The sequence below is a fragment of the Pseudophryne corroboree genome, chromosome 3, assembly GCF_028390025.1.
Source record: "Pseudophryne corroboree isolate aPseCor3 chromosome 3, aPseCor3.hap2, whole genome shotgun sequence".
Classification (NCBI taxonomy): domain Eukaryota; kingdom Metazoa; phylum Chordata; class Amphibia; order Anura; family Myobatrachidae; genus Pseudophryne; species Pseudophryne corroboree.
The window spans coordinates 325,425,455-325,449,289 of NC_086446.1; the positions used below are offsets into that span (position 1 = coordinate 325,425,455).

At 44.8% G+C, this 23,835-nt stretch overlaps 1 pseudogene; it reads right to left on the bottom strand.

The window, feature by feature from the left end:
• Positions 1-18,545: 18,545 nt before the first annotated feature.
• On the bottom strand, positions 18,546-19,372 carry LOC135057748 (spindlin-Z-like; annotated as a pseudogene).
• Positions 19,373-23,835: the final 4,463 nt, after the last annotated feature.

Here is a 23,835-nt window from a genome sequence, read left to right on the forward strand (position 1 = left end):
TTAAGGGGTTACATACGTTATCCCGGTGGGCGGGATGCCAGCTGTCATTATTCCGACAGCAGCATCCCGCCCACCAGAATGCTGCTAGCTGGCCGAATGCTAAGAGACCCCATGCTGGCTCGGTGGCTCGCTGTGCTCCCCACAGGATCTATTCCCACAAATGGGAACAGCCCTGGTGTGCCGGGATTCCAGCTGGCGGCATTGTTACCTTTTGGGATGTCGGTCTCGGTGTCCTGAATGCCAGGATCCCCGCATCCGGCATTTTAACTGCATCCCAGTTTAAGAATCTCTTTTGTATTATACAATTCGTCCTTAGATTAATTCTACTCTTTATACTCATTTGCTGCCGGCAGTGCTGTCCACATGTATTTTTTATAACACTTTCCCAGAAAAAATACAAGTGTTGCTCAACACTTAAGTCAGTTGTCCCCATGGCTCTTTCTACATAATCTGGATTTGTACTGTGAACTTTCCACTACCTTTCATGCTTTAGTTGCATTTCTATAGCAAACTTCATGTGGCATATTTTTCCGAATCTTTTAATTTAGTGAACACCATCATGGGTGTATTTGGAAATAAATGAGAGCGCAATTGCAATTAAAAATATATAGTAAATACTTTAATACATGCACAACATATATTAGACAAAATTAAAAACAAAGTAATTCTAAAAGGTTATTCTAAAAAGTCAAATTAATTATTGGTGCTTGACACACCCCCAGAGGGTTCCACAACCTGTAACTGATCCGGTAATTGCCTGTAAATCAATCACTGTCTCAAGTGTTGGTAGCTTTTTCTACTATGTTTGAATAGAGTTCCACAGAATGATGGTTTTTTAGAAGTAAATCTGATGCTCACCGCTGCTGGAGTTCAATAGCAATAAACTTCCCAATATCTGGTGCAGCGGAAGGAGAAGGAGCATACACCTCTCTGGATCCAAATGCCGTATGAAGAGAGGAAAGAGTGGCTGTCAGCAGCGCCGCTCACAGTGTCCCTGTCAGCCCGTGCTCCGTACTCCACAATTAGGGGCGAGCTTGATGAGATGTTTCTCAGGGTACACGTGGAAAAGAGCGCGGCTGTAGACTGGCAGTGGAACAGTGGAGACAGAGCCCGGCAGTGTTGTGGTCCTCACGGGGGTAGCCTTTACGCGTTTCTCCGCTGTCAACGTATAGCGGTTTCCTCAGAAGGTATAATTAGGTGTCAAGCTGATCCGATATTTATTGTGCAGTTGGCAAATCCACAGAGGCCATTTAGCAGCAAACAGGTGTACTTAATAGTCTAAAACAAGTGTTCAATATTAGTAGAGTTAATCTCTAACTCCACTTTTTTAAAAATAATATCATAAAACATCAGCAATATTTATTAATATATACACAGACTTTCAATGTTTTTTATATATATAAAACGTTTTTTTTACAAAAACAATTGATGTTTTGTTTGATATAAGAAGGCATCACCGCAATTCATGTTCCAAGGAATAGATTTCAACTAATAGAAAACAACCAATATAAATACCAAAAAGGTCAGTGGCACAGCAGACTAATGCAGGAGTCACGTATGCCACTAGACCTGTGTTCGATTCCCATCCAAACCCAAGTCGTATCACCAATATATATTTTTTATTATTATTTATTTATTATTAGTATTATTGTTATTTGTTTTTCTCTCCTTTCCTCTATCTCCTTCTTTATTCGGCTTTTTATTAATCAAATTATATATTCTCTCTAGCGATCTTATATATTATTTTCAAAAATACCTATGTGTTGTTAATATATAATCAGATCAGTTGTCTCTAATCATATTTCTCTAAAGAGCGTAATCATATAAACTTATAGATGAGAAGGAGAGAGGAGAAAAACAAAAGCAGAATTTCAATCATCCCAAAAAGGTACATATAGTCATAAGAATGGGGAAGGGAATTGGAAGAGGGGAGGGGGAAAGGGAAGTTCCATTTATCAAAGCTTAACTTATCAATATCTTCAAGCTGATTTGATCATGCTTTTTAGAACCAGCCCTCCGATTTACCAATTTTTTATATATTTCACCAATAATTATAGTTCTGTTTTTTTTCACAAGTACCTATATACACATATACTAGTAATCGATTTGTAGCTATAGATAAATCCAAATAACAGGGAAAAAAAAAAGAGAAATTATATATATATATATATATATATATATAGAGAGAGCAAGTATTTTTCTGAAGTCAGTGTAACTAATATAACTCCCTAGGGTAGTTATAAGCACACTAAGAGATAGGCAGACAAACCATAAATCACGTTCTCCAGTAGATTATCTTATGCTAAGAGGACATTAAAGATTATTTAGTTCAACTGACTCATTTAATCCTGCGGGGAACAAAGACCCTAGAGAGAAGATCCAATAAGCCTCTCTTTTACATAGGAGGTTAAAGCGATCTCCACCTCTGGTTGTGTTCCCAATATGTTCGATTCCTTGTACCTGTAATACATTAATATTCCCCTTATGTTTAGTCTGTACATGGCGGGATAGGCTATGTATACATAGCCCTTTCAGGACATTCCGCCTATGTTCCAGGAATCTTGTATTTAAGGAACGAGTTGTTCTTCCTACATATTGTGCTCCACATTGGCATGTTATCAGATATACAACATACAGTATGTGGAGTTACAATTAATGTGATGATTAATATTAAAGATGGTTCCTAGTGCAGTAGAATTAAATGTGGTACTTTTATTAATTATAAAATTACAGGTAATGCAACCTATCCTGCCACATTTATAACATCCCTTAATATTTGATATCTTGCCTAACCAAGTTATAGCAGTATTTTCCAATTTCTTCTCAATTTTGAAATGACTAGGGGCTAAGAGACTCTGCAGACTTCGATTTTTTCTATAGACTATTCTAGGTTCTTCCTTCAAGCATGTGGATAGGACTCTATGGGTGTAGCTGTATGGTATGTTACGTTGACATTTTTATGCTGCTTCAGTGTTCTGCTTAACTCTCTGTAGTGACACTGTGCTGGAAACACTCAGGGGGTCATTCCGAGTTGTTCGCTCGGTAATTTTTTTCGCATCGCAGCGATTTTCCGCTTAGTGCGCATGCGCAATGTCCGCAGTGCGACTGCGCCAAGTAAATTTGCTATGTAGTTAGAAATTTTACTCACGGCTTTTTCTGCGTTCTGGTGATCGTAGTGTGATTGACAGGAAGTGGGTGTTACTGGGCGGAAACTGACCGTTTTATGGGTGTGTGCGGAAAAACGCTACCGTTTCTGGGAAAAACGCGGGAGTGGCTGGAGAAACGGAGGAGTGTCTGGGCGAACGCTGGGTGTGTTTATGACGTCAACCCAGGAACGACAAGCACTGAACTGATCGCAGATGCCGAGTAAGGTTGAAGCCACTCAGAAACTGCTAAGAGGTGTGTAATCGCAATTTTGAGAATCTTTTGTTCGCAATTTTAAGATGCTAAGATTCACTCCCAGTAGGCGGCGGCTTGGCGTGTGTAAAGATGCTAAAAACAGCTTGCGAGTGAACAACTCGGAATGACCCCCTCAGTGCTGTCTTCATTCTGAGTTTGGAAATACTCTGTGTCTTTCACTCTCTGGGGTCTATTTACTAAGCTGTTGATGGAGATAAAGTCGCTGGAGATAACGTACCTGCCAATCGGCTCCTAACTGTCATTTTTCAAGCACAGCCTGTGGCATAGCAGTTAGGAGCTGATTGGTTGGTGCTTTATCTCCAGCAACTTTATCTCCATCCAAGGCTTAGTAAATAGACCCCTTTGTTTGCACATGCCTAATGGCATCTGTGTGACAGTTGGGCGTTCAATCTGATTGGGGCCTGTGTAACTGGCGCTTGTGGTGCCTGGGACCATAAACTGCGGAAATATGTGTGTACTGTTGGTGGTGGTATGGCATAGTAATACTACACACCAGGTGCTTCACAAGGTAGCCCAATGTTTAACCAATGGGATGATTTATTCAGCAGTAATATGGATGTACAGCCGTACTCACACTTATGCAAGTAACAGACTCTCAGCATGAAGCAGAGCTTGAGTAGAGCATACAGAAAACAGCTGGTGACTGTACGGAGGCAACAGTGCAAGATGCAAGCAGTTCAGCAGTGTGGAATGTAATATATTGCAAAGTCTCACTGAGCTAAGTGGAACACATCTTTGTCCCACTGTGGTGCTGTAACACAACGACAAGGGTGCACCACACACATGAAGAAAATGGTGGTGATATTGGTGAAGGAATGAATGCTTCCCATTGGGAGCATCATGGAGACTGCGCAATAGCCAGCTGCATGTTTTCACACATTAGAACTTTTCTGTAGGCTACAGTTATCAAAAAAGCAAATTGAAATTAGTGATGTGCACCGGAAATTTTTCGGGTTTTGTGTTTTGGTTTTGGATTCGGTTCCGCGGCCGTGTTTTGGATTCGTACGCGTTTTGGCAAAACCTCCCTGAAAATTTTTTGTCGGATTCGGGTGTGTTTTGGATTCGTTTTTTTTTTACAAAAAACCCTCAAAAACAGCTTAAATCATAGAATTTGGGGGTCATTTTGATCCCATAGTATTATTAACCTCAATAACCATAATTTCCACTCATTTTCAGTCTATTCTGAACACCTCACACCTCACAATATTATTTTTAGTCCTAAAATTTGCACCGAGGTAGCTGTGTGACTAAGCTAAGCGACCCAAGTGTCCGACACAAACACCTGGCCCATCTAGGAGTGGCACTGCAGTGTCAGACAGGATGGCAGATTAAAAAAATTGTCCCCAAACAGCACATGATGCAAAGAAAAAAAGAGGCGCAATGAGGTAACTGTGTGACTAAACTAAGCGACCCAAGTGGCCGACACAAACACCTGGCCCATCTAGGAGTGGCACTGCAGTGTCAGACAGGATGGCAGATTAAAAAAATTGTCCCCAAACAGCACATGATGCAAAGAAAAAAAGAGACGCAATGAGGTAACTGTGTGACTAAGCTAAGCGACCCAAGTGGCCGACACAAACACCTGGCCCATCAAGGAGTGGCACTGCAGTGTCAGGCAGGATGGCACTTCAAAAAAATTGTCCCCAAACAGCACATGATGCAAAGAAAAATGAAAGAAAAAAGAGATGCAAGATGGAATTGTCCTTGGGCCCTCCCACCCACCCTTATGTTGTATAAACAGGACATGCACACTTTAACGAACCCATCATTTCAGCGACAGGGTCTGCCACACGACTGTGACTGAAATGACTGGTTGGTTTGGGCACCCTCCAAAAAAAGAAGCAATCAATCTCTCCTTGCACAAACTGGCTCTACAGAGGCAAGATGTCCACCTCATCATCATCCTCCGATTCCTCACCTCTTTCACTGTGTACATCCCCCTCCTCACAGATTATTAATTCATCCCCACTGGAATCCATCATCTCAGGTCCCTGTGTACTTTCTGGAGGCAATTGCTGCTGGTGAATGTCTCCACGGAGGAATTGATTATAATTCATTTTGATGAACATCATCTTCTCCACATTTTCTGGCAGTAACCTCGTACGCCGATTGCTGACAAGGTGAGCGGCTGCACTAAACACTCTTTCGGAGTACACACTGGAGGGAGGGCAACTTAGGTAGAATAAAGCCAGTTTGTGCAAGGGCCTCCAAATTGCCTCTTTTTCCTGACAGTATACGTACGGACTGTCTGACGTGCCTACTTGGATGCGGTCACTCATATAATCCTCCACCATTCTTTCAATGGTGAGAGAATCATATGCAGTGACAGTAGACGACATGTCAGTAATCGTTGGCAGGTCCTTCAGTCCGGACCAGATGTCAGCACTCACTCCAGACTGCCCTGCATCACCGCCAGCGGGTGGGCTCGGAATTCTTAGCCTTTTCCTCGCACCTCCAGTTGCGGGAGAATGTGAAGGAGGAGATGTTGACGGGTCACGTTCCGCTTGACTTGACAATTTTCTCACCAGCAGGTCTTTGAACCTCTGCAGACTTGTGTCTGCAGGAAAGAGAGATACAACATAGGTTTTAAATCTAGGATCGAGCACGGTGGCCAAAATGTAGTGCTCTGATTTCAACAGATTGACCACCCGTGAATCCTGGTTAAGCGAATTAAGGGCTCCATCCACAACTCCCACATACCTAGCGGAATCGCTCTGTTTTAGCTCCTCCTTCAATGTCTCCAGCTTCTTCTGCAAAAGCCTGATGAGGGGAATGACCTGACTCAGGCTGGCAGTGTCTGAACTGACTTCACGTGTGGCAAGTTCAAAGGGTTGCAGAACCTTGCACAACGTTGAAATCATTCTCCACTGCGCTTGAGTCAGGTGCATTCCTCCTCCTTTGCCTATATCGTGGGCAGATGTATAGGCTTGAATGGCCTTTTGCTGCTCCTCCATCCTCTGAAGCATATAGAGGGTCGAATTCCACCTCGTTACCCTCTTGCTTCAGATGATGGCAGGGCAGGTTCAGGAATGTTTGCTGGTGCTCCAGTCTTCGGTACGCGGTGGCTGAATGCCGAAAGTGGCCCGCAATTCTTCGGGCCACCGACAGCATCTCTTGCACGCCCCTGTCGTTTTTAAAATAATTCTGCACCACCAAATTCAATGTATGTGCAAAACATGGGACGTGCTGGAATTTGCCCAGACGTAATGCACGCACAATATTGCTGGCATTGTCCGATGTCACAAATCCCCAGGAGAGTCCAATTGGGGTAAGCCATTCTGCGATGATGTTCCTCAGTTTCCGTAAGAGGTTGTCAGCTGTGTGCCTCTTCTGGAAAGCGGTGATACAAAGCGTAGCCTGCCTAGGAACGAGTTGGCGTTTGCGAGATGCTGCTACTGGTGCCGCCGCTGCTGTTCTTGCTGCGGGAGGCCATACATCTACCCAGTGGGCTGTCACAGTCATATAGTACTGAGTCTGCCCTGCTCCACTTGTCCACATGTCCGTGGTTAAGTGGACATTGGGTACAACTGCATTTTTTAGGACACTGGTGACTCTTTTTCTGACGTCTGTGTACATTTTCGGTATCGCCTGCCTAGAGAAATGGAACCTAGATGGTATTTGGTACAGGGAACACAGTACCTCAATCAAGTCTGTAGTTGCCTCTGAATTAACGGTGGATACCGGAACCACGTTTCTCACCGCCCAGGCTGCCAAGGCCTGAGTTATCCACTTTGCAGCAGGATGACTGCTGTGATATTTCATCTTCCTCGCAAAGGACTGTTGGACAGTCAATTGCTTACTGGAAGTAGTACAAGTGGTCTTCCGACTTCCCCTCTGGGATGACGATCGACTCCCAGCAGCAACAACAGCAGCGCCAGCAGCAGTAGGCGCTACACTCAAGGATGCATCGGAGAAATCCCAGGCAGGAGAGGACTCGTCATACTTGCCAGTGACATGGCCTGCAGGACTATTGGCTTTCCTGTATAAGGTGGAAATTGACACTGAGGGAGTTGGTGGTGTGGTTTGCAGGAGCTTGGTTACAAGAGGAAGGGATTTAGTGGTCAGTGGACTGCTTCCGCTGTCATCCAAAGTTTTTGAACTTGTCACTGACTTCTGATGAATGCGGACCAGGTGACGTATAAGGAAGGATGTTCCTAGGTGGTTAACGTCCTTACCCCTACTTATTACAGCTTGACAAAGGCAACACACGGCTTGACACCTGTTGTCCGCATTTGTGTTGAAATAATTTCACACCGAAGAGGTGATTTTTTTTGTATTTTGACCAGGCATGTCAATGGCCATATTCATCCCACGGACAACAGGTGTCTCCCCGGGTGCCTGACTTAAACAAACCACCTCACCATTAGAATCCTCCTTGTCAATTTCCTCCCCAGCGCCAGCAACACCCATATCCTCATCCTGGTGTACTTCAACAGTGACATCTTCAATTTGATTATCAGGAACTGGACTGCGGGTGCTCCTTCCAGCACTTGCAGGGGGCGTGCAAATGGTGGAAGGCGCAAGCTCTTCCCGTCCAGTGTTGGGAAGGTCAGGCATCGCAACCGACACAATTGGACTCTCCTTGGGGATTTGTGATTTAGAAGAACGCACAGTTCATTGCTGTGCTTTTGCCAGCTTAAGTCTTTTCATTTTTCTAGCGAGAGGATGAGTGCTTCCATCCTCATGTGAAGCTGAACCACTAGCCATGAACATAGGCCAGGGCCTCAGCCATTCCTTGCCACTCCGTGTCGTAAATGGCATATTGGCAAGTTTACGCTTCTCATCAGACGCTTTCAATTTTGATTTTTGTGTCATTTTACTGAACTTTTGTTTTTTGGATTTTACATGCTCTCTACTATGACATTGGGCATCGGCCTTGGCAGACGACGTTGATGGCATTTCATCGTCTTGGCCATGACTAGTGGCAGCAGCTTCAGCACGAGGTGGAAGTGGATCTTGATCTTTCCCTATTTTAACCTCCACATTTTTGTTCTCCATTTTTTAATGTGTGGAATTATATGCCAGTATCAATAGCAATGGCCTACTACTATATATACTGCGCACAACTGAAATGCACCACAGGTATGGATGGATAGTATACTTGACGACACAGAGGTAGGTACAGCAGTGGCCTACTGTACCGTACTGCTATATATTATATACTGGTGGTCAGCAAACTGTGCAAAAATGAAATGCACCACAGGTATGGATGGATAGTATACTTGACGACACAGAGGTAGGTACAGCAGTGGCCTACTGTACCGTACTGCTATATATTATATACTGGTGGTCAGCAAACTGTGCAAAAATGAAATGCACCACAGGTATGGATGGATAGTATACTTGATGACACAGAGGTAGGTACAGCAGTGGCCTTCTGTACCGTAATGCTATATATTATATACTGGTGGTCAGCAAACTGTGCAAAAATGAAATGCACCACAGGTATGGATGGATAGTATACTTGATGACACAGAGGTAGGTACAGCAGTGGCCTACTGTACCGTACTGCTATATATATTATATACTGGTGGTCAGCAAACTGTGCAAAACTGAAATGCACCACAGGTATGGATGGATAATTTACTTGACGACACAGAGGTAGGTACAGCAGTGGCCTACTGTACCGTACTGCTATATATTATATACTGGTGGTCAGCAAACTGTGCAAAACTGAAATGCACCACAGGTATGGATGGATAGTATACTTGACGACACAGAGGTAGGTACAGCAGTGGCCTACTGTACCGTACTGCTATATATTATATACTGGTGGTCAGCAAACTGTGCAAAACTGAAATGCACCACAGGTATGGATGGATAGTATACTTGACGACACAGAGGTAGGTACAGCAGTGGCCTACTGTACCGTACTGCTATATATTATATACTGGTGGTCAGCAAACTGTGCAAAACTGAAGTGCACCACAGGTATGGATGGATAGTATACTTGACGACACATAGGTAGGTACAGCAGTGGCCTACTGTACCGTAATGCTATATATTATATACTGGTGGTCAGCAAACTGTGCAACACTGAAATGCACCACAGGTATGGATGGATAGTATACTTGACGACACAGAGGTAGGTACAGCAGTGGCCTACTGTACCGTACTGCTATATATGTTATATACTGGTGGTCAGCAAACTGTGCAAAAATGAAATGCACCACAGGTATGGATGGATAGTATACTTGACGACACAGAGGTAGGTACAGCAGTGGCCTACTGTACCGTACTGCTATATATTATATACTGGTGGTCAGCAAACTGTGCAAAAATGAAATGCACCACAGGTATGGATGGATAGTATACTTGACGACACAGAGGTAGGTACAGCAGTGGCCTACTGTACCGTAATGCTATATATTATATACTGGTGGTCAGCAAACTGTGCAAAACTGAAATACACCACAGGTATGGATCAGTGCCGTAACTAGGCATTTTAGCGCTGTGTGCAAGAAACGACATTGGCGCGCCCCCCCCCCCATGTAAGATAGGGGCAGTGCGCGGCGTAGGCGCGCAAAAAATATATAGGGGTGTGGCTTTGTGGGGAAGGGGCGTGGCCACAAAATAATAGCAATTCATACTATGGTAGTCTCCATTATTCAAATTACGCTGCACAGTAGCGCCACTACACCAGGTAGAGACCCTTTTATACATTACAGCAGACAGCGTCCCCCTTTTACACATTACAGAAGACAGTCCCCCTTTTTACACATTACAGCAGACAGCATCCCCCTTTTTACACATTACGGCAGATGGTGTCCCCCTTTATACACATTGCAGCAGCTAGCGTCCCCCTTTTTACACATTGCGGCAGCCAGTCCCCCTTTTTACACATTGCGGCAGCCAGTCCCCCTTTTTACACATTGCGGCAGCCAGTCCCCTTTTTACACATTGCGGCAGCCAGGCCCCCTTTTTACATATTCCGGCAGATGGTGTACCCCTTTTTACACATTGCGGCAGCCGGTCCTCCTTTTTACACATTACGGCAGCCAGGCCCCCTTTTTACACATTGCGGCAGCCAGTACCCCTTTTTACACATTGCGGCAGCCAGTCCCCCTTTTTACACATTGCGGCAGCCTGTCCCCCTTTTTACACATTGCGGCAGCCAGTCCCCCTTTTTACACATTGCGGCAGCCAGGCCCCATTTTTACACATTGCGGCAGCCAGGCCCCCTTTTTACACATTATGGCAGACGGCAGAGAGAGAGAGAGAGAGAGAGAGAGAGAGAGAGATACTTACCATCTCCCCGCTGACAGGCTCCTCGTGCAGCTTCCTCGGTGCAGGCAGGTGAGAAGGAGAAGGAGGGAGGGGGACTGGAGCCGCAGCAGCGCTATGTAATTGGTAGTAAGCGCCGCTGCAGCAGTCCACTCTTCTTCCGTATTGGTTGCCTGGTGCTGCTGTGGATGCTGGGATGGAGGAACCACATCCCAGCATCCACAGCAGCGCCAGGCAGCCAATACGGAAGGAGAGGGGGCTGCTGCAGCGGCGCTTACTACAAATGAAATAGCGCTGCTGCGGCTCCAGTCCCCCTCCCTCCTCCTCCTTCTCACCTGCCCGGCGCTGCTCTCTTCTCCCTCCACAGCGCGGCGGCGCACAGCACAGAACAGGCGGCATGTAATGAGTCAATTTGACTCATTACATGCTGCTGACCGTGCGCCCTCAGAGCAACTGCGCTGTGTGCCAAGCCCACTTGGCACACACGTAGTTCCGCCCTGGTATGGATGGATAGTATACTTGAAGACACAGAGGTAGGTACAGCAGTGACCTTCTGTACCGTACTCCTATATATTATATACTGGTGGTCAGCAAAATTATGCACTGTACTCCTACTATATACTGTCTACAATGCAGCACAGATATGGAGTGTTTTTCAGGCAGACAACGCATACTGGTGGTCACTGGTCAGCAAAACTCTGCACTGTACTCCTCCTATATAATATTATACTGGTGGTCCCCAGTCCCCACAATAAAGCAGCACACTGAGCACAGATATGGAGCGTTTTTCAGGCAGACAACGTATACTGGTGGTCACTCTCAGCAAAACTCTGCACTGTACTCCTGCTATATAATACAGCTGCTCCCCAGTCCCCACAATTAAGCAGTGTGAGCACAGATATATGCAGCACACTGAGCACAGATAAGGAGCGTTTTTTTCAGGCAGAGAACGGATAAAACTGGTGGTCACTGATCAGCAAAACTCTGCACTGTACTCCTCCTATATTATACAGCTGCTCCCCAGTCCTCCCCACAATTAAGCAATAAAGCACAATCAAGTTCAACAATAAACGGAGAGGACGCCAGCCACGTCCTCTCCCTAACATTTCCAATGCACGAGTGAAAATGGCGGCGACGCGCAGCTGCTTATATAGAATCCGAATCTCGCGAGAATCCGACAGCGGGATGATGATGTTTGGGCGCGCTCGGATTAACCGAGCCATACGGAGAATCCGAGTATGCCTCGGACCCGTGTAAAATGGGTGAAGTTCGGGGGGGTTCGGTTTCCGAGGAACCGAACCCGCTCATCTCTAATTGAAATATCAACTTTTAAACAGTAACATAGTATCTGAGGTTGAAAAAGGACAATTGTCCATCAAGTTCAACCTATTTGTGGTCTCCTATGCATGATGATTTGTCTAAAATTTTGACTGATGCTGATGTCAGCCTTTGCATTTTATCCCTTTTTATAGTAACTACAGTGCATGACTATGCACCATAACCCTGGATATCCTTATCCATTAGGAATTTATCTAACCCATTCTTAAAGGTGTTGACAGAGTCCGCCATTACTACTCCCTCAGGCAGGGAATTCCAAACACGTATTGTCCTTACCGTGAAAAAGCCTTTACGACGTTTTGTGCGGAATCTCCTCTCCTCTAACCTGAGCGAGTGTCCACGAGTCCTATGTGTTGCCAAAAACAGGTCCCGTGCAAGCTCTGTGTATTGTGCCCTTATATATTTGTAGATGTTGATCATATCTCCTCTTAGTCTCCTCTTTTCCAACGTAAACATGCCTAGTCTTTCAAGCCTTTCCTTGTATTCCATCGTCTCCATGCCCTTAATTAGTTTGATCGCCCTCCACTGAACCTTTTCTAGCTCCAGGATTAAATTTTTGTAGTACGGTGCCCAGAATTGTACACAGTATTCAAGGCCTCACTAGCGATTTATATAACGGGAGTATAATACCCTTGTCCCTTGCATCAATTCCCCGTTTTATGTATGCTAGTATCTTATTAGCCTTCTTTGCTGCCATCCTACTCTGGGAACTGTTGCTTAGTTTGCTATCTATGAGAACACCTAAGTCTTTTTCCAGTACAGTATCCCCTAATTTTACCCCATTCAGTATGTAGGTGTTATTTTTGTTCTTGCTACCACAGTGCATTACCTTCCACTTGTCTGTGTTGAAGCGCATTCTCCATTTGGCTGCCCATACTTATAATTTAACTAAGTCGTTCTGAAGAGACTCAGCATCCTCCTCCGTATTTATAGCCTTACACAATTTGGTATCATCTGCAAAAATTGACACCATGCTCTTTAGACCTTCTGTTAGGTCGTTAATGAAAATGTTGAACAATAGCGGTCCTAGTACCGATTCTTGTGGCACACCACTTAACACTTCAGTCCAATTTGAAAGAGATCCATTAACCAGAACGCGCTGCTCTCTATTATCTAACCAGTTCTTGACCCAAGTGCATATAGTGCTTCCTAGCCCTATTTCTTGTAGCTTGTAGATAAGTCGCATGTTTGGTACTCTGTCGAAAGCTTTGGCAAAGTCTAAAAAGATTACATCCACCTCTTTACCCTGATCGAGGTTTGCACTTACTATTTCATAAAAACCAAGTAAGTTGGTTTGACAGGATCTGTCCTTCACGAATCCATGTTGATTCCTTATAATGATTTTATTGGCTTCAAGGAACTTCTGAATACTATCCCTTAGAATACCTTCCAGTACTTTCCCCACTATAGATGTAAGACTAACTGGTCTATAGTTATCCAGTTCAGCTTTACTTCCCTTTTTGAATATAGGCACTACTTCTGCTATACGCCAGTCTTTGGGAACCATACTTGATATATCTGAATCCTTAAAGATCAAAAATAGCGGTTTTGCCAGTTCAGAGTGAAGCTCCATTAGAACCTTTGGGTGAATTCCATCGAGCCCCGGTGACTTATTAATCTTTAATTGTTTTAATCGGTCACAGACTACCTCCTCACTTAAATAAGTACCTATCAGTGGGATATACTCATTATTGAAAATGTGTGTTAGTCCCTGAATTGGGTCCTCTCTAGTAAATACTGTTGAAAAAAATTCATTAAGTATGTCCACTATGTCATTATCATTTTTGATTAAGACTCCCGACTTGTCTTTTACAGGGCCTATACTCTCCTTCTTTAATCTCTTGCTATTAATATACACTGCTCAAAAAAATAAAGGGAACACTAAAATAACACATCCTAGATCTGAATAAATGAAATATTCTTATTAAATACTTTGTTCTTTACATAGTTGAATGTGCTAACAACAAAATCACACAAAAATTATCAATGGAAATCAAATTTATTAACCCATGGAGGTCTGGATTTGGAGTCACCCTCAAAATTAAAGTGGAAAAACACACTACAGGCTAATCCAACTTTGATGTAATGTCCTTAAAACAAGTCAAAATGAGGCTCAGTAGTGTGTGTGGCCTCCACGTGCCTGTATGACCTCCCTACAACCCACACAAGTGGCTCAGGTAGTGCAACTCATCCAGAATGGCACATCAATGCGAGCTGTGGCAAGAAGGTTTGCTGTGTCTGTCAGCATAGTGTCCAGAGCATGGAGGCGCTACCAGGAGACAGGCCAGTACATCAGGAGACGTGGAGGAGGCCAACAACCCAGCAGCAGGACCACTACCTCGGTCTTTGTGCAAGGAGGAACAGGAGGAGCACTGCCAGAGCCCTGCAAAATGACCTCCAGCAAGCCACAAATGTGCATGTGTCTACTCAAACGATCCGAAACAGACTCCATGAGGGTGGTATGAGGGCCCGACGTCCACAGGTGGGGGTTGTGCTTACAGCCCAACACCGTGCAGGACGTTTGACATTTGCCAGAGAACACCAAGATTGGCAAATTCGCCACTGGCGCCCTGTGCTCTTCACAGATGAAAGCAGGTTCTCACTGAGCACATGTGACAGACGTGACAGAGTCTGGAGACGCCAAGGAGAACATTCTGCTGCCTGCAACATCCTCCAGCATGTCCGGTTTGGCAGTGGGTCAGTAATGGTGTGGGGTGGCATTTCCTTTGGGGGCTGCACAGCCCTCCATGTGCTCGCCAGAGGTAGCCTGGCTGCCATTAGGTACCAAGATGAGATCCTCAGACCCCTTGTGAGACCATATGCTGGTGCGGTTGGCCCTGGGTTCCTCCTAATGCAAGACAATGCTAGACCTCATGTGGCTGGAGTGTGTCAGCAGTTCCTGCAAGACGAAGGCATTGATGCTATGGACTGGCCCACCCATTCTCCAGACCTGAATCCAATTGAGCACATCTGGGACATCATGTCTCGCTCCATCCACCAACGCTACGTTGCACCACAGACTGTCCAGGAGTTGGCGGATGCTTTAGTTCAGGCCTGGGAGGAGATCCCTCAGGAGACCATCTGCCACCTCATCAGGAGCATGCCCAGGCATTGTAGGGAGGTCATACAGGCACGTGGAGGCCACACACACTACTGAGCCTCATTTTGACTTGTTTTAAGGACATTACATCAAAGTTGGATCAGCCTGTAGTGTATTTTTCCACTTTAATTTTGAGGGTGACTCCAAATCCAGACCTCCATGGGTTAATAAATTTGATTTATATTGATAATTTTTGTGTGATTTTGTTGTCAGCACATTCAACTATGTAAAGAACAAAGTATTTAATAAGAATATTTCATTCATTCAGATCTAGGATGTGTTATTTTAGTGTTCCCTTTATTTTTTTGAGCAGTGTATTTAAAGAATTTTGGGGGATTTGATTTGCTTTCCTTTGCTACTAGTTTTCCTGTTTCTACTTTAGCCGCTCTTATTTATTTATATTGCATATTTTGTTACAGTCCTTATTGTGCTGAAATGATTCCGCATTCCCATCAGATTTGTATTTTTTAAATGCTCGCCTTTTCTTGCCCATAAGTTCCTTTATTTTTTTATTAAGCCACATCGGTTTATTATTTTTAATCCTTTTTTTGCTGCTCGTAGGAATAAATTTGAAAGTATTTTTTAGCTAGTAGTGATTTTAATACATCCCATTTCTCTGTAGCATTTTTTCCTAGAAACAAACCTTCCCAATCAATATCCCTTAAAGTTTCCCTCATCATTTCGAAGTTGGCTTTACTAAAGTTTAGAGTCCTAGTTGAGCCAGTATAGGACTGTTTATGATAACTTATATTGAATGTGACCTTATTGTGGTCGCTGTTTCCTATGGGCTCCCCCACTTTAATATCTGATACCATTTCCCCATTGTTTGTTAATACCAGGTCTAAGATTACATTGTACCTGGTGGGTTCCTCAATTAGTTGAATTAAGTAGTTATCATTAAGTGTGTTTAAAAACCTATTACCCCTAGCAGTATCACATGAATCGTTTTTCCAGTTTATCTCTGGATAGTTAAAATCTCCCATCACTACTATGTCACCTACTCCTTCTGCTCTTTCAATTTGCTTCAGTAACAATCCTCATCAGATACATTAATACCAGGCGGCCTGTAGCATACCCCCAATACTAACTTTTTTATTCCCTTTTCGCCGCATGCAATTTCTACCCATAGCGTCTCGACCGTATCTACAGTCCCCCCCCTGCAAATCCTCCCGTATATCAGGTTTTAAAAATGGTTTTACGTAAAGACACACCCCTCCACCCCTTTTATTTAGTCTGTCTCTCCTAAACAGCGTATAGCCTTCTAGGTTGACTGTCCAGTCATGAGATTCGTCCCACCAAGTTTCAGTAATGCCTATAATATCATACTGTTTGCTTGCTGCAATTATTTCTAGTTCGCCCTTTTTTACCAGTAAGGCTTCTAGTGTTCACATACATACAACTAAGATAAGTATTTCCCTTTGCGTTAGGGACATCTTTCACCTTATCTAGCAACGATGACCTGTAATCGTTATTAGTTAGTGCTTTGGTAAAACCTCTTTTAGTACCCATGTTGATACCTAGAGATGAGCGGGTTCGGTTCATTGAGATCCGAACCCCCCCGAACTTCACCTATTTTACCCGGGTCCGAGGCAGTCTCGGATCTTCCCGCCTTACTCAGTTAACCTGAACGCGCCCGAACGTCATCATCTCGCTGTCGGATTCTCGCGAGATTCGTATTCTATATAAAGAGCCATGCGTCGCCGCTATTTTCACTCGTGCATTGGAGATTGAACGGAGAGGACGTGGTTGCGTTCTCTCCCTGTATCTGTGCTCAGTGTGCTGCAAATATCTGTGCTCAGTGTGCTGCAAATATCTACGTTCTCTGCCTTAAAACGCTCCATATCTGTGCTCAGTGTGCTGCAAATATCTGTGCTCAGTTTACTGCATTGTGGGGACCACCAGTATATAATTATAGTAGTACAGTACAGTACGCCATTGCTGTATCTTGCAGCTCTGTGTCAAGTATACTATCCATATCTGTGCTGCATTATTGTGAGCAGTATATAGTATCACAGTGCAGCATTTTGGTGACCAGCAGTATACATATAGTACAGTACAGTAGGCCATTGCTGTATCTTGCAGCTCTGTGTCACTTCTAGTATCCTGATCAGTGCTCAATATCTGCTGCATTGTTGTGACCAGTATGTATACTGTACTGTGCGACGTGTGTTATACACCTGGTGATTTTATACATCCTGTAATCTGTACTGAGCGATGTGTGAGATACACCTGGGGATTATACACCCTGTATACTGTACTGTGCAACGTTTGTGATACACCTGGTGATTATACACCCTGTATACTGTACTGAGCGATGTGTGAGATACACCTTGGGATTATACACCCTATATACTGTACTGTGTGATGTGTGAGATACACCTGGGGATTATACACCCTATATACTCTACTGTGTGATGTGTGTGAAACACCTGGTAATTAATTATACACCCTGTATACTGTACTGTGCGACGTGTGTTATATACCTGGTGATTATACATCTTGTAATCTGTACTGAGTGATGTGTGAGATACACCTGGGGATTATACAGCCTATATTATTATTATTATTATTATCCTTTATTTATATGGCGCCACAAGGGATCCGCAGCGCCCAATTACAGAGTACATAAATAATCAAACAGGAAAACAGCAACTTACAGTTGATGACAGTATAGGACAAGTACAGGTTAAATAAACATAGTTACATCAGCGATGACACTGGAATAAGTATCAGGTGGCAGAAGACTGCTGGATGTGGTACAGTTGAAGATTATTAAAGTAAGACAAAGGATAAGCACATGAGGGAAGAGGGCCCTGCTTGTGAGAGTTTACAATCTAAAGGGGAGGGGTAGACAGACAGGGGTGACACAGATGGGGTACATAGAGAACGTGGAACAGAGGGTTAGGATGAGATTTGGCTGGGTTTGGTGAAGAAGTGGACCTCCAGAAGGCACAAGTCAATACTTAACATTGCAACATTTTACTGGGCTATGCAGGAGAAAATAAAAAATAGGAGAAAATAAAAATAAAAAAAAGAATCGATAACTTCTACCGCTTTCAAAAAGGTCAATGGAAGCTGAAATAATGGACAACTACCTCATGGAAGCCAGATACAGTATACCAAACAGTACTTAGCAGAGTTAGGAATGAGTGCTTATGAAATACAGTAACATTTTGTCATAATATTTCAGAAATTGCATGGCTGGTCTCTTGCACTCTTTTGCTCTAATACACCACCTGCTTTAGGATTTATATTCAAAAACATTATGTCTCCATAATCCCAAAAACGTCAGTCTTCTTGGAAAGTGGTTTGTTCCTTTGTAAGGGAAAAAGAACAAACATTCTCAAACAACGTTTTCTCAATTTCTTTTTCCTTGCGGAGGGATTGTGGATTCGCAGGAATATCTGAGCATTTCTGTAATCAGAAAGCAGCGACTTTCTACAAATGTTTACATTAGATTACGTTTGGCAAAAAAAAAAAAAGTACAGAATCCCATTTAGGATGTCTTCACCAAATCGTAGACATAAATATGGAAATCGTCATCAAACTTAATGAAGTACACAGATGGTTTAGCTTCAACTTGATGAATAACCATGCTAGTCCTTTTTGATCCATCTTCTTTGGCATATTCCACTTGCTTGCCCACCAGGCTGTCCACAACCTCCCCTGGTTCTCTTTCAGCTGGAGGGGAATCATTTGAGTCTGGCATGATCCGAAGATCTCCTTCCGTATAGTCATCTGAAAGTTGATACATATATAAGACTGGGTCCTTTTCATAGGTTATATAATAATAAAACCATGTGTTCATAATAGGTGCTCGTGCTAATACCATCCCTCGCCACTCATCCTTGGAACCATCCTCTGTTTCAAACATATGTTCCATTGCTTTACCAATCATTGTGTCAGACAAATGGGCATCGCTGATTCGGGATGAGGCAACTCTGTCTGGTAGAACTTCAAGAGCAGACACCCTTTCATCTTGTGAAGCTCAAGTCCATAGACACAATCAAATCCATCATACTTTATAAGATAGAGGGAGGGATTCACTGGTACTTGATCCAGAACTGTTCCTTTCCACTGGGTTATTGGCCCACTGCCCTCTTTCCACCCATGCTGTATTCTACAGCCTACAATATTTCGCCTTGGCTGGAAGATTGGTTTACTTGGTCCCATATTGTTTCGATGTTTCTTATGAGATGTTCTTTTCTTCATCATATTTGCAGAAACACCTGCATGTGCTGCATCAGCTCTTGATTGCTGAGCGGGGGCCTTTCCAAATGGAGTCTTCATTCATCTGTGTATTAAGGGGCAGCAGGGATGCCGAACTAGGGTGAAAAGTGTAGTCACTCCAAGTTTGTTGTAGTCCTTCCAGTCTACATGAAAAAGAACCCCTTCCTTTCCACCTTTCAGAAAAACTCCGACCCTCAATTGCTCTGATTAGAAGTCACTTATCTGGGGCAGATAGGATGTGTTTCCCTCCACTCCCCCTGCAGGTGATGGCTGCGGCACAGTGCTCCATTGCGGCCAGTTGCCCCAATCCTCCTCCTCCCTCCTTTGTCAGACTCCGTCACCACCACTGTGCGCTGCTATGGAAGAGCAGTTCCCGCCTCACTCCCCCTGAACTTCCAAGCCCTCCGCTCAGACACTCCAGCGCTCGTTCCCTTCCCTCACCCCCTCCCTCTCCACACACTGCCAGATTTGGAGCTGGCTGCTACTATACGGCCGCCTGTCACTCTGCTGCCAGGACCAGGCCTCGCCTTCCTGACAAATACTGATCCCTCCAGAGCTGCATACTGTATACTGTACTGTGCGACGTGTGTTATACACCTGGTGATTATACATCCTGTAATCTGTACTGAGCGATGTGTGAGATACACCTGGTAATATCTGTGCTTAGTGTGCTGCATTGTGGGGACCACCAGTATATAATTATAGTAGTACAGTACAGTAGGCCATTGCTGTATCTTGCAGCTCTGTGTCACTGCAAGTATCCATTACATATCTGTGCTGCATTATTGTGAGCAGTATATAGTAGGACAATGCAGCATTTTGGTGACCAGCAGTATACATATAGTACAGTACAGTAGGCCATTGCTGTATCTTGCAGCTCCGTGTCAGACTCAGTTCTAGTATCCTGATCAGTGCTCAATGTCTGCTGCATTGTTGTGACCAGTATATAGTAGTACAGTGCAACATTGTGGTGACCACCAGTATATAGTGTCACGATCCGGGTATCTGGACGCCATTTCTTACCCATCAGATGCCTCCTAAGGCTGGCTCAGCGCTCCAGGACCGGATCCCATCTGTTATCCTGATGTGTACATTCCTGTATCCTCTCCTGTCACTCTGGGACGCTGTCACAGTAAACGCCATATTACACCTGGCATGGCGTCTCCCGCGGCCTCCGCCGCCATCCCTGAACTTCTGCATGCAGAGTGTCTGAGTGGCGATTACGTCAGCCGCGGCCTCCGCTGTGTCCGCGTGGTTGGATGTGCATCTGTCAGCCTGGCGCCTCCTGTCTCCGGTGGCCGGCGCCGCCATTACTGTTTTCATTACCACATGGATTACAAACCAAACTTCCCTCCAAGTGTCTGCATGGGCGCAGCCATCTTGGATTCTGTCAGCTGATCATTTCCACCAATCTGTTGTCAGTATTGATAATCTGCATAATTGCCTAGCCAATCCCTTCCTTGCTGCAGGTATAAATACACTGTGCCTGAGCAAGGAAGGCGTCAGTGCTTTGGTTGTCAAACCTAGTTCCTGTTTGTCTCTCTCCTGTGATTGTCTTCCAGGTTCCAGCTCCTGTCTCAAGACTTCCACCATAGAGACCCGCACCAGCATTCCACCTGCGGTGTAGCCTGACTCTCCAATCCATTGTGGATTCATCTGTTTCCAGCTACAACTTTACCTGCTTCCAGCTCAGCTTCCAGCAGAGTACAGCTTCCCTTAAAGGGCCGGTGTCCTTTCTACACTTTACCACTCTCCACCGGTATTATTATTTCTCCGCTCTCAAGTTCTACATTTCAGTTCATATTTCATCGCTCCCAAGTTCATTTATTATTTAACTGGTTCCAGCCAGTATCCACTCCGTGCTAACAACAGTCTGGTTCCAGCCAGTATCCACAGCAGCAGTTTTATCTTCAGCAACCCAGCTTTTCCTGGAACACCAGCTGGCACAAACCAGGGTTATCTCCATTGCTACAGTCGGGCCTGGTAAGGACTTTCCATCTAGAAGATCATAAGAACTATCTCACACTACCAGTGCCCTGTGGCTCCTGCCATCCTGTAGTACCCAGGAACTGTATTTATTCTTTGCTGACTTTTACGTTTTCTTTTACTGCTGCTGTGTTGCGGAGTTGTCATAATAAACATCATTGACTTTTATCCAAGTTGTCGTGGTCACGCCTTCGGGCAGTTATTATTCATGTTACTTACATGTCCAGGGGTCTGATACAACCTCCCAGGTTCCGGTACATCTCAGCCCCTACAACTGAGGCTGCCTCCCGTCAGCTCAGGCCCTCAGTTGTGACAGTAAGCACTGACCTAATGAATCCAGCCGGAGACCAGGATCAAGCGGCCAGGCCGATGCAAGAACTGGCAGCCCAACTAGAACATCAGGAGGCTGCACAGGGCCACATCATCCGCTGTCTCCAGGATCTCTCTACTCGGCTGGATGGGATTCAGACAACTCTCCGTGGATCAGGCGCGTCTGGTGCGTCAACCACAGTGACTCCAGCTATAACCCCACCCACCTTACCCATTTCTGCTCCACGTCTTCATCTTCCAACGCCAGCAAAATTTGACGGATCTCCAAGATTCTGCAGGGGATTTCTCAACCAGTGTGAGATTCAGTTTGAGCTACAACCTGGCAATTTTCCCAGTGACCGTACAAAAATTGCCTACATTATTTCTCTTCTCAGTGGCTCAGCCCTTGATTGGGCATCGCCGTTATGGGAGAGGTCCGACACCCTGCTATCTTCCTACACTGCCTTCGTGTCAACATTCAGGCGCATCTTCGACGAGCCAGGCCGGGTAACCTCAGCTTCATCCGAGATTCTCCGTTTACGCCAGGGGTCACGTACTGTAGGACAATATCTGATACAGTTCCAGATCCTGGCATCCGAACTGGCATGGAACGACGAGGCCCTGTATGCTGCATTCTGGCATGGCTTATCTGAGCGTATTAAAGATGAGTTAGCTACCAGAGACTTACCTTCTAAGTTAGATGAGCTAATCTCACTCTGCACGAAAGTTGATTTACGTTTCAGAGAGAGAGCAACTGAGCGTGGAAGATCATTTGCTCCAAAATCTTCTGCTCCTCCTCCTCGTCAACTGTCACCATCTAAAGATGAGCCCATGCAACTTGGCCGTTCCCGTTTAACTACTGCTGAGCGCCGAAGACGTCTCTCCGAGTCTCTCTGTCTCTATTGTGCAGCTCCGTCTCACACCATTAATGCCTGTCCCAAACGTCCGGGAAACTCCAAATCCTAGCTCGCCAAGGAGAGGGCCGGCTAGGAGTAATGATCTCCTCTCCATCTCCTCAAGATTGTAATCTCCCAGTCTCGCTTCAAGTTGCTCAACGTTATCGGAACGTCATTGCCCTCCTTGATTCCGGAGCGGCTGGGAACTTTATTACCGAAGCCTATGTTAAACGGTGGTCCCTACCCACCGAGAGACTTCCTTCGTCCATTTCTTTAACTGCCGTGGATGGCAGCAAAATTTTTGATGCAGTTATTTCTTTAAGGACTCTACCAATTCGTCTGAGAGTGGGAGTTCTTCATTCCGAACTTATTTCTTTTTTAGTGATTCCAAGAGCCACACATCCTGTGGTCCTGGGCCTTCCATGGCTCCGTCTTCACAATCCTACAATTGATTGGACGACTACGCAAATCCTGGCATGGGGTTCCTCCTGTGCTGAGACATGTTTGTTTAAAGTATTGCCTGTCTGTTCTTCCTCCCCCAGGTCGTCTGATGTTCCACCTCCTCCATATCAAGATTTCACGGATGTGTTCAGTAAAGCTTCTGCTGATATCCTTCCTCCTCATCGAGAATGGGACTGCCCGATTGATCTCGTTCCAGGGAAGGTTCCACCTCGAGGCCGAACTTATCCGTTGTCTCTGCCTGAGACGCATTCTATGGAGGAATATATTAAAGAGAACCTAGCAAAGGGGTTCATTCGACCTTCTTCTTCTCCAGCCGGCACAGGCTTCTTTTTTTGTAAAAAAGAAAGATGGTGGTCTGCGGCCGTGCATCGACTACAGAGGTTTGAACGACATTACCATCAAGAACCGTTATCCTTTACCCCTGATTACTGAGCTCTTTGACAGAGTTAGCGGAGCTACCATCTTTACAAAGCTGGACTTGAGAGGTGCATACAATCTCATCCGGATCCGTGGGGGTGACGAGTGGAAGACCGCCTTTAACACCCGTGACGGACATTATGAGTACCTCGTCATGCCCTTCGGATTGAGCAATGCTCCAGCTGTCTTCCAGCATTTTGTCAATGAGATCTTCAGAGACATTCTATACCGTCATGTCGTGGTCTATCTAGACGATATCCTCATTTTTGCCAACGATTTAGAGGAACATCGTTTTTGGGTTAAAGAGGTTCTGTCCCGTCTCCGTGTCAATCATCTCTATTGCAAATTAGAAAAATGCGTCTTTGAAGTCAAGTCCATTCCATTTCTAGGGTACATTGTGTCCGGTTCCGGACTAGAGATGGATCCTGAGAAACTACAAGCAATCCAAAATTG